We start from the raw sequence: 12,087 nt of genomic DNA on the forward strand, positions 1-12,087 counted from the left end.
GCGAGGTTCAGAACCGCCCAAGAGCTAAAATAAGATGGAGAGGAATATTGAGTATGTTAAGTCCCTGTGGGGTCAAGCGTGCACAGCGGCAGTGTGAGAAATGTACCTGAATCTTATGGCGGGTCAAGGTGGGCGTCGTGAGAGAAGCGCGGCGATATAATGTTTTGACAGCCAGGGACCTACAAGTGAAAAGGACCCGTTAGAACCAGGGTTGTGTCTAAGTTGGAAGGAAAACGGAAGGCCAAGTGGCGTCTCGGTTACCTGGAAATTGCCGGGTCCGGGAACGCAGTAAATCCGTTTAGGCGAACCAGCCAAGTGTCAGGGAGCCTGTGAGTTAGCGTATGAATCACTAACAGGATCAAACGCTGAAGCGAGGGGAAAATTACTGAGGGGTGTGGTATAGTGACAGTGGGGAGGCGTGGTCAGGGGCGGATGGGCGTGGTCAGGCAGCACAACAAGGCGAAGGGGAAGTTATGTGAATCAAGCTTTCAGGTAATAGAAAAACATGTTAAACAATTCGCAGAAGAAACAGATGTTTTAACAAAAGGATATTCGCATAGTTTCAGAGCATGCGCAACACGGTACATCAAATTGCCGAATGAAATATCCGGAGTGTGATATTCACATGTATGTCTGAGAATACATGTACCAAAGCAAACATTCAGGGATTCTGTTCATAGTTTTGAAAAAAACTATGAACAGAATCCCTTTTGTGTCGAAGTTCAGCCCACACATCAATGAAGTCAGTAAAATCATAAAGAAAAACTGGCCAATACTTCGAGCACACGAACCATTCATGGAACTACCCCTGTTTTCTTATCAACGCGGCCGAAATATCGCAAGCCACCTGGTACATGCCATTACATGGCCACAATCTACCACTGAAAGGCACACTATTACAGCTGCTTGGGGATTGGATCCAGTGGTGGGACATTATACATGTCAAAACTGTAGCGTATGTGAACTGACACAAAATACCAAGGTCTTTATTAACAAAGAACAGACTTACAAATTGAAAAATCATACCAATTGCAGGACACAGAACGTAATTTACGCCATTACCTGTCCCTGTGATCTCATCTACATAGGGCAAACTACCCAAATGATAAAGCAAAGGATTATCCAGCATAAAAGCAGGATTAATTGTAAAGTGCTTACTGCCCCCTTGGTTTCACATTTTCTGGTCCTGGGTCATCAAGACACAGATATCAGGTGGCCAGTGATCGATAAACCCTCTCTCCCTGCTCGGGGAGGAGACATCAAGATCCTTTTAAATAAAGCAGAATGCAAATGGATGACACTATGTAACTCTATAAATTCCGGTTTAAATACCGTTGAGGAGTGGAACAATACTATCTCCATTTAGCTGTTCCAACTATATAGGTCCTCCCCTCTGGGTTTCCATAACGTCCCATCGCTGTATTTTTGGGACTCCTTACAGACCACACCACATGGGGAATACCTATTACTTCTATAGTTATCAATGGGTACCTGGGTATCTTAACTAATATTCAAATCTGGAACATTCTGAATTCCTTCTTGAACATTACTGTAAAGTCGAGGGATTACTGTATGCAATATACTGAATGTTTGCTTTGGTACGTGTATTCTCAAACATACATGTGAATATCACACTCCGGACAATTCATTCGGCAATTTGATGTACCGTGTTGCGCATGCTCTGAAACTATGCGAATATCCTTTTGTTAAAACATCTGTTTCTTCTGCGAATTGTTTAACATGTTTTACTATTACCTGAAAGCTTGATTCACATAACTTCCCCTTCGCCTTGTTGTACTGCCTGACCACGCCCATCCGTCCCTGACCACGCCTCCCCGCTGTCACTATACCACACCCCTCAGTAAATTTCCCCTCGCTTCAGCGTTTGATCCTGTTAGTGATTCATACGCTAACTCACAGGCTCCCTGACCCTTGGCTGGTTCGCCTAAACGGATTTACTGCGTTCCCGGACCCTGCAATTTCCAGGTAACCGAGACGCCACTTGGCCTTCCGTTTTCCTTCCAACTTAGACACAACCCTGGTTCTAACGGGTCCTTTTCACTTGTAGGTCCCTGGCTGTCAAAACATTATATCGCCGCGCTTCTCTCACGACGCCCACCTTGACCCGCCATAAGATTCAGGTAAATTTCTCACACTGCCGCTGTGCACGCTTGACCCCACAGGGACTTAACATACTCAATATTCCTCTCCGTCTTATTTTAGCTCTTGGGCGGTTAACTGAACCTCGCCGGATCCTTCGGATCAGGGCTGAGAAACTACTGATTCACAGGTAAGACCGAATTCGGAATTTTCCCGAATTTTTTTACCAAACGTCCCCGCCCTCCCAACACCTGATGTTGAATCTCTATCTCGGGGCTCTAAGGCTAGAGATAGTCTACCGCCCTCTTAAAATTACTTTTGATCCTTTATAACCAATCCTAATGTTAATATGGCTATAGAATTCTTGCAACTGCTTGGGCGACAGCTCCCTGGCTAACAGGATACCTACCATCTTGTGAACTCCTCACTCAGGCTTACTATCAGTTTACGATGCTTGCCCGTTTAAGTTTCACTCCCCACCTTCCCCCCTATGTTTGCCCTGTCCCACCCTTCCACACCCTACGTACCCGTGCACCCCTATCCTGCCCTCTCTCCTGTGATCTCTAATTAAGTTCAGGGACCCTAACCCTGTCCTCTTGCCCTACAGCACCCAAAAACGAGACAACCCCGTCCTGAAGATGGTCCACATTGTCTAAGGACCGAAACGTCGTCGACCCCACAGCGCAAATTATAGGTGCACCTGGTTGTGACTCCATTGAAATCACGAACTGTATTATAAAAAGTCACTGATTCTATGTCACATCTTTGAGCTATTCACTGTATATTTTTCACCTTGCTCACTTTGCGCTGTCCATCGCTGTTCACCTTTGCACTTGCGTCGCCACATATCACTTGTATATATTGAGCACCAAGTCTTGTCGGTTGTCATTTGAATTATTTTATTCTGTGCTGTACATAATCATGTCTATATAAAATGTTCTCTTTTTCTTGTTGAATATCAAAATAGAACAAATTAATTTTGAAAACTAATTTATGTGAATAAGTGTCTCCTTTCTTTGATCCATGTAATGCTTTGTTCATGCAATATAAATTGTCTTTTCATTCATACCTTTTGGGATATTGTTTTTTCTTTATAGCCCTCAAGACCGCCACCCACAAACACCACCAGCCGATCCGCACCACCAAGAAGACAACATTCAAAGAACGACTGGACAACAACACCCACAACTGCAAGGAACTCTTCAGCATCGGTAAAGAGCTCTCCAACCCCTGCGCCTGCAACAACGACATCACACCCTCGCAAGACCTCTGCGACTCGCCTCGTTCTTTCACCGCAAGATCGCCGACATACACAACAGCTTTGGCGCACTGACCACTCACCCAACCAGCGCCCCCCCCACCACCCTCTGCACCTGGACCCCTGTCAGCACCGAAGACACCACCCGCCTGATGAACACCATCCACTCCGGCTCCCCTACCGACCCCTGCCCACACCACATCTTCAACAAAGTCGACTCCATCATCGCACCCCAACTCCGGAACATCATCAACAGCTCCTTGGCATCCGCCACCTTCCTGGAGAGCTGGAAACATGCCGAGCTGAGCGCCCTCCTGAAGAACCCACCGCGGACCCCACGGACCTCAAGAATGTCCACCCATCTCGCTCCTCCCCTTTCCAGCCAAAGTCATTGAGAAGACCGTTAACAGACAACTCTCCGCCTTCCTCGAGACCAACGGATCCCTCGACCCCTCACAGTCCAGTTTCCGAGCAAACCACAGCACCGAGACCGCCCTCATCGCAGCCACCGACGACATCAGGTCCCTACTCGACAACGAGAAACCGCTGCCCTCATCCTCCTGGACCTCTCAGCAGCCTTCGACACCGTATGCCACCGCACCCTGATACAGCGCCTCAGCAACACCGTAATCCAAGGAGCGGCACTGGAGTGGATCATCTCGTTCCTCGCCGGAAGAACCCAGAGAGTCCGCCTCCCCCCGTTCCGATCCACAGCCACCAAAGTCATTTGCGGCGTTCCGCAAAGATCCTCACTCAGCCCCACCCTTCAACGTCTACATGAGCCCTCTCGCAGCCATCGCTCGCCAACACAACCTCAACATCATCTCCTACGCCGACGACACCCAGCTGATCCTCTCCCTCACCAACGACCCCGCCACCGCCAAAGCCAACCTCGAGGAAGGAATGAAAGACGTCGCAGAATGGATGAAGATCAGCCGTCTGAAACTGAACTCAGACAAGATGGAAGTCCTCATCCTCGGACCATCTCCTTCTGCCTGGGACGACTCCTGGTGGCCCCCTGCCCTGGGCACCTCAACCAAGCCAACAGACCACGCACGCAACCTGGGCTTCATCCTGGACTCCTCCCTCACGATGACCAAGCAAGTCAACGCCGTCTCGTCATCCTGCTTCAACACCCTGCGCATGCTCCGAAAGATCTTCCGATGGATCCCCACCGAAACCAGGAAGACGGTCACCCAGGCCCTCGTCACCAGCCGTCTGGACTACGGGAACACCCTCTACGCTGGAACCACAGCCAAACTCCAGAAAAGACTCCAGCGCATTCAAAACGCCTCAGCACGATTCATCCTGGACATCCCTCGCCACAGCCACATCTCTGCCCACCTGAAAGACCTGCACTGGCTCCCCATCAGCAAGAGGATCACGTTCAGACTCCTCACCCATGCACACAAGGCTCTCCACGACACGGGCCCGAAGTACCTCAACAGCCGCCTCACATTCTACACACCCACCCGCCAGCTCCGATCCGCCAGCCTCGCCCTCGCCTCCGTCCCATGAATTCGCAAATCCACCATCGGAGGAAGATCCTTCTCCTACCTGGCATCAAGACATGGAACTCCCTCCCCACTTACCTATGGCTGACCCAGGACCATCTCTCCTTCAGGAAACAACTCAAGACCTGGATATTCGAGCAGTAGCGACCCCCCCCCAAGCACCTTGAGACCCTTACAGGTGAGTAGCGCGCTATACAAATTTTGTTGATTTGATTTGATTTGTAATCTTTTACTTTTTGTAATGTTAATGCGTTGTGCTCTACTGTCCTATTCTGTAGAAAGACCTTACTTTAAAGTTCTACTGACAGTCAACAATTATCCACTGTGACAGGACAATTAATACATTAGAATATCCGGTGCATGTTTGATTAACCATGTTTCAAGTCTTTGGGTTTTTGCAGTGCTTTTTTGCAGTTCGGTGTTTTTATGTTGTAGCAGGGTTGCTGTGCTGTGTTCAGTTCTGACTGTTTTGCTATTTTGGGCCCTGTAATGCTCTTATTGTGATGTGTTAACACATGCTGCTACATTTCCAACCAAAAGTAGCAAATGCATTTAAGGTTCCTGTGATAAGCAATCATAAATCACTGTTCGAGGTCATAAAATAGCTATTCCCCCAGCTCAACAAATATTTAACTTAGTCAAAAACTGTGACAAAGATAGCTGGCCAGATCGTAAAAAACATTTTGACTTGTAATATTTCCTGTCCTTGGTGACAAGTAAGGGCATTGCTTGCTTCAAACACCTATTATACATAATGACTAAATATTAGTGCAAATTTATAGTGGGGAATTTTGTTGTAGTGGTGATATATGTTGTTGCTTTTTGTGCGTCTATGATCTTGTGCTGCATTATAGCACTGTGATTTTGTTGTGTTGTACTATGGTTACATTTTGTTTAGACTGTTTTTTTGTGTTCTGTCATGTTATGTTTCAATTATGTTGCTTATTTAGAGTTTGGAGTTATGCTAAACAGTTTATTTTACATATGTCAACAAATGCTGCTAGGTTTCCAGCCAAAAGCAGCACATATTTTGAAAGTCCCTATAGAAAGCACACTTACCACTATCTAAGATGGTATAATAGTGCTGCTTCTACTCTTCAACTACTTTAGACACCAGTCTACCCAAAACCATGGTAGAGACTGGTTCCTAAATTAATAATCTCAGTGCTCACTTAATGTAATACAGCCTGAATCTTAAATTAGCACTTACAGTGATCACTATTTGTGATATGGCCCACTGTGCTCAATCTATGTGATGCAACCAATAACCGAATCGGTAAATTTTCCGATTCAGTCAATTTACGGATTCAGTAACATTACCGAATCTGTATTTTTTAGTGCCCTACATCTCAGTATCCAAATACCGGTCTGTAACGGCCGAAAATCGGTATTTTCGGCCGTACCGGCCGGTATTGGGCAATTGGGATGTAGGGAAGCGAAAATCGTCAGAATCGGTAAATATACCGAATCGGTAAAATACCGAATCGGAAAAATTACCGAATCGGTAAATATACCGAATCGCAACGGTTTGCGATTCGGTAAATTTACCGAATCGGTAAAGTTACCGATACGGTAAAATACCGAATCGGTAAATAAGAAGTGGTAAAATTGAATATTGAGATGTAGGGAAGCTCTGAAATACCGAATTTGCTTGAAATTCGGTATTTAAGAGTAGGTATTTACCATGGATTGAAATCAGGTGGTAACCAGGTGCAGCCCATAAAAAAGGACCCAAAATGCAATTCTTCTTGCACAATGGCGGCATTTTATGTCATTGCAAGACGGCTACGGCTACGGCCACAGGAGGAAGGAGAGAGGGAATGGCAGAGAGAGGAGCAGGTCTATAGACAGAGGGTCACCTTGTTCATGCTCACAGAGGCAGAGATACTCCAGAGGTGGAGGTTGGCCCCAGACACCATCACTGACCTCATCAGGGACCTCCACCCACTGTTGGAGCATACTACCCCAAGGGCACACGCTATTCCACCCCACGTGCAGGTGCTGTGCAGCCTACACCTGCTTGCGTCTGGGAGCTACCAGAGCATGGTAGCTGCGGTAGGTGGGGTGACCCAGAGCAGCCTGTCACGGGTTTTCCACAAATTCCTTGATGCTATGTTACAGAGGATGGACCATTACATATCTTTTCCTGCAACCCATGCGGAACTGGTCCAAACAAAATCTGACATTTACCAGATGGCTCGATTCCCAAATATAATTGGCTGCATAGATGGCACGCACATTCCCATTTGTCCCCCTGCTGCCACCGAATATATTTACCGGAATAGGAAGTCCACCCACACCATCAATGTGCAGGTGATATGCAATGCAAAGTGTGCCATCACCGACCTTGTGGCTAAATTCCCTGGGAGTACCTACGACTCCTATATATTTCAAAATAGTGGCATCTATGCACGGCTGACTGCAGGGGAATTTGGTGAAGGATACCTCCTAGGTGAGACACAGTGTGCGTCCCCAAAACACCTATTGCAGTAAGAAGTACAAGTATGCATGTGAGTAATGTATTCCCATTTCATTTCAGGAGACAGTGCATATGCCCTCCGGTCCTTCATACTCACCCCCTACCTTAATCCCTCAACACCCAGCCAAAGGAGATATAACCGGGCCCACAAGAGCACAAGAAATGTCGTGGAGCGCACGTTTGGTATCTGGAAAAGCAGGTTCAGGTGCTTGCACAAGAGTGGGGGGGCAAGGCAGTATACCCCCATCACCTGCTGTAAGATCATAGCTGCCTGTGCTATGTTGCACAACCTTGCTGTAAAGAAGGGTACTGAGGTGGAGTTGTCAGATTTTGAGGATCATGACGACGACATGGCTGTGCCTGAAACACAACCTGCTGGAGTGTCAACACCAAGTGATGGCAGATACAGACGTGAGGAGATTACACGCAACTATTTCTGAGTAAGTAATGAGACTGACACCTATGTTGAAAGCACATATTTAGTTTAATGTACTATATATCTCGGCATGTTAAATAACAAAAGTGCACCAGAAAGCATTTCACTGCAATGCTCACTGTGAGTAAACACACACAGACAGGTGTTGATAGCACCCACTGTAGTTGTACATTGTCACTACGCAGGTTTAAATGGCACATATGTGCAACACAAACTTTCAATTTACTCAATTGTCTGTCCAATGGCAGTAGCCCATACTGATACCTGTTCATTTGCGGCCACGCTTTGCACTGCCAGATGTATGTGGCTCACTTTGTTCACTGGGCGTTTGCCCTGTAGCCTCACCCTGTCGCCTGCTGCTCCTCCTTGTCTCTACAACAAGGGGGCTTGCCGTGCTGCTCCTACTGGTGCTACCTTCACTCTCCGGCACGTCAATAGCAGTAGTTTGTGCAGTCTGAGCATGTAGTAGAGCCTCTAGCGCACCGGTCATTCCGGCTATGCCCCTTGTCAGCTGATTGCTGTTTTGAGTCTGGACTTCCTGACTATTCATGTTACGCCTGCATAGCAGGGATGTGGCTGTTGCCAGGCGGTGTATAGCTTGCTCAGTTCTCTGTGCACGCTGCCTCTCCCTGCGCCTTGATGTGATTTCAGAGTCCAGTTTTGTGCACAGTTGCTGCATGGATTGGGTTATGTCATGTATCCCTGTAGCCATGTTCTTATTAACTTCAACCAGTTCTCTGATGCCCTTACCAATTTCCTGCATGTTCCTATTGAGGTTCCGCAATTGTCTTTGACAGGCCATGATGCCCTTGCCCTGCATCCTCTGAATCCTGACCATGGATCCCTCCAGGCCTTGGAAGACACCGGACCCTTTCCCACGTGCACCTACACTCCTTCCTGGTGCTGTGCGGCGTCTATTGGTACTGGGTACTGGGTACTGCCTCTGCGCTGGGCTGCAGTGTGGCAGAGATGTCAGCTCCAGGCAAGTTGTGTGAGTCTTCACCCACCATTTCACCAGCAGCTGTCTCCATCTCCATCAGTGGGGAAACTACATGCCTCCTGCTAGGCTGTGCTGCAGGTGTCTCAATATCCCGGGATGGTGGCATTTCAGGTGAAGATAACAGTAGTGGGGACTGTGATGGTACTGGGGATGCCTGCATTTCTTCTGTAACGTCAGGTTCTTGGGAAGGTGGCTGCCCACTCGGTACACCTGTGTCCTGTGATGCACTGGGACCTGGCTCATGACTTTCCTCCCTCTTGCGTGCCGTGCCTTCTGCCTCCTGTGACTGCCTTCTGGATGTGTGACCTGTGGACATATCAGCACATATCAGCTAGGTGCAAATATCTCACAGCCACTACTATTAAACTTAGGAAATTGCACTTATTACATGCTGCCTGCCCTTCATGTTGTCTGCAATCATTTGCCTAACTGGGTAGTTACTGTGCTGTATGACATGGTCTTTCATTTACTGACTACATGTACCATGATGCATTGCTGCTGTTTTGCACAGTCACACTGGGACTGGGGTAACTTAGCTGCAAGGGGTGAGGGATGGCAGAGGGTGTGAGGGGGATTGCTGTGCATGCATCTTACCTTTTCTACTTGCAGCTTTCGCCGAGCTGTCCACTTCTCCCAGTCCGTGGACGCTTTCTGGCTCCAAGGTTGTGGCCACCATCTCCTCCAGGTCAGTGAGGGGGGGTGCTGTGTTCTTTCTCCACCTGCTTGTGAGGCCTGTTTGTGGTGGTCAGCAATTTTCTTTTTTGTGAGGCTCCTTAGGTCATAAAACCTCTTCTTTAAATCTTCTGTGACTCTGGTGGTCACTCCCACTGCATTAACTTTCTTAAGGGTTTCGAGCCAAATCTTCCTTTTTGCTGATTCAGGCACAGTGAGGGAATGCCTTCCAAAAAGTTTGTGGTGCACCTTTACCACCTCCTCCACAAGGACCTGGAGCTCCATGCTGCTGAATTTCAGCTTTCTTTTTCTTTCTGTCTGCTCTGTGTCCTTGCTGCTTGCCATGTTTAAGGTTTAAAACTGCACAAACTCTGTCTGCTGCTGCTCCCAGTCTTTCTGCTCCAACTGCCTCTCCAGAACCTTCTAATTAGTTGCAGCTGCCTGTGTAGTCACTTCCTGGTAGGAAGGGGGAGGGTGGTTGCACCTGATTGGCTGTTGTCTTAAGTTTCACTTTTGCTTGCTTTCCGATTCGGTATTTACCGATTCGGTATTTACCGAATCGGTATTTCCAATGCATTCCTATGGGCCTTTTGGCCCATAGGGATGAATGGGAAATACCGATTCGGTATTTACCGATTCGGTATTTACCGATTCGGTAAATACCGATTCGGTATTTTCCGAAAGTCAGTTACCGAATTTTACAGATTCGGTAAAAAATACAGGATTTTTTCCTACATCTCATTTACCGATTTTTAAATACCGATTCAGGTAAAATTCGGTATTTAAGAATCGGTAAATGACATTTACCTACATCTGGCCCATAATTCCTTAATTGACACAGACACTCAGTGTGATCCTTTTCAAAAAAGTTAAAGCCATACATTTTACCCAAAAACATTTAGCATAGTAAATCGTTTTAGACACAGCACAGCCCATTTAAATGACCACTACATTACAAGGCAGAAACCTGACTCATTTCCACAATACATTTCCAATATGCACCATTAATTTTGTTGCCAGCATTACATAGAAACATGAGACACAATCCAAAAACAAACAGTACCCTATAAGCTAAGAGATGCAAACTGTGAGGAGACACAGGTGACATTATAGAAAAAGGTGAACATATAATTCCTTAATTGACACAGACACTCAGTGTGATCCTTGTCAAAAAAGTTAAAGCCATACATTTTACTCAAAAACATTTTGCATAGTAAATCGTTTTAGACACAGAGAGATGACAAAAAACATTTAGCAAAGTAACCCGTTTTAGACACAGTGAGATGACACACACAAAGAGAGAGATGACACACACAAAGAGAGAGTTGACACACGGAAAGAGAGAGATAGCGCAGGCAGAGAGTGAGATGACACATACAAAGAGAGAGATGACACACACAAAGAGATGACACACGGAAAGAGAGAGATAGCTCAGGCAGAGAGTGAGATGACACACACAAGGAGAGAGGTGACACACACAAAGAGAGAGATGACACACGCAAAGAGAGAGATGACACACACAAAGATAGAGATGACATACAGAAAGAGAGAGATGGTGCAGGCACACTGTGAGATGACACACGCAAAGAGAGAGGTGACACATACAAAGAGAGAGATGACACACAGAAAGAGAGAGATGGTGCAGGCACAGAGTGAGATGACACACAGAAGGAGAGAGATGACACACACAAAGAGAGAGATGACACATGGAAAGAGAGAGATAGCGCAGGCAGAGAGTGAGATGACACAGGCAGAGAGAGGGATGTCACACGCAAAGAGAGAGATGACACACACAAAGATAGAGATGACACACGCAAAGAGAGAGATGACACACACAAAGAGAGAGATGACATACAGAAAGAGAGAGATGGTGCAGGCACACAGTGAGATGACACACGCAAAGAGAGAGATGACACATACAAAGAGAGAGATGACACACAGAAAAAGAGAGATGGTGCAGGCACAGAGTGAGATGACACACACAAGGAGAGAGATGACACACACTAAGAGAGAGATAGCTCAGGCAGAGAGTGAGATGACACACACAAGGAGAGAGGTGACACACGCAAAGAGAGAGATGACACACGCAAAGAGAGAGATGACACACACAAAGAGAGAGATGACATACAGAAAGAGAGAGATGGTGCAGGCACACAGTGAGATGACACACGCAAAGAGAGAGATGACACATACAAAGAGAGAGATGACACACAGAAAAAGAGAGATGGTGCAGGCACAGAGTGAGATGACACACACAAGGAGAGAGATGACACATACAAAGAGAGAGATGACACACGGAAAGAGAGAGAGAATGCAGGCAGAGAGTGAGATGACACAGGCAGAGAGAGAGATGTCACACGCAAAGAGAGAGATGACACACAGAAAGAGAGAGATGGTGGAGGCACACAGTGAGATGACACACGTAAAGAGAGAGATGACACACACAAAGAGAGAGATGACATACACAAAGAGAGAGATAGGGCAGGCACAGAGTGAGATGGCACACGGAAAGAGAGAGATGACACACAGAAAGAGAGAGATGGTGCAGGCACACAGTGAGATGACACACGCAAAGATAGAGATCACACACACAAAGCGAAAGATGGGGCAGGCACAGAGTGAGATGTC

The sequence above is a fragment of the Lissotriton helveticus genome, chromosome 1_1, assembly GCF_964261635.1.
Source record: "Lissotriton helveticus chromosome 1_1, aLisHel1.1, whole genome shotgun sequence".
NCBI classification, from domain to species: domain Eukaryota; kingdom Metazoa; phylum Chordata; class Amphibia; order Caudata; family Salamandridae; genus Lissotriton; species Lissotriton helveticus.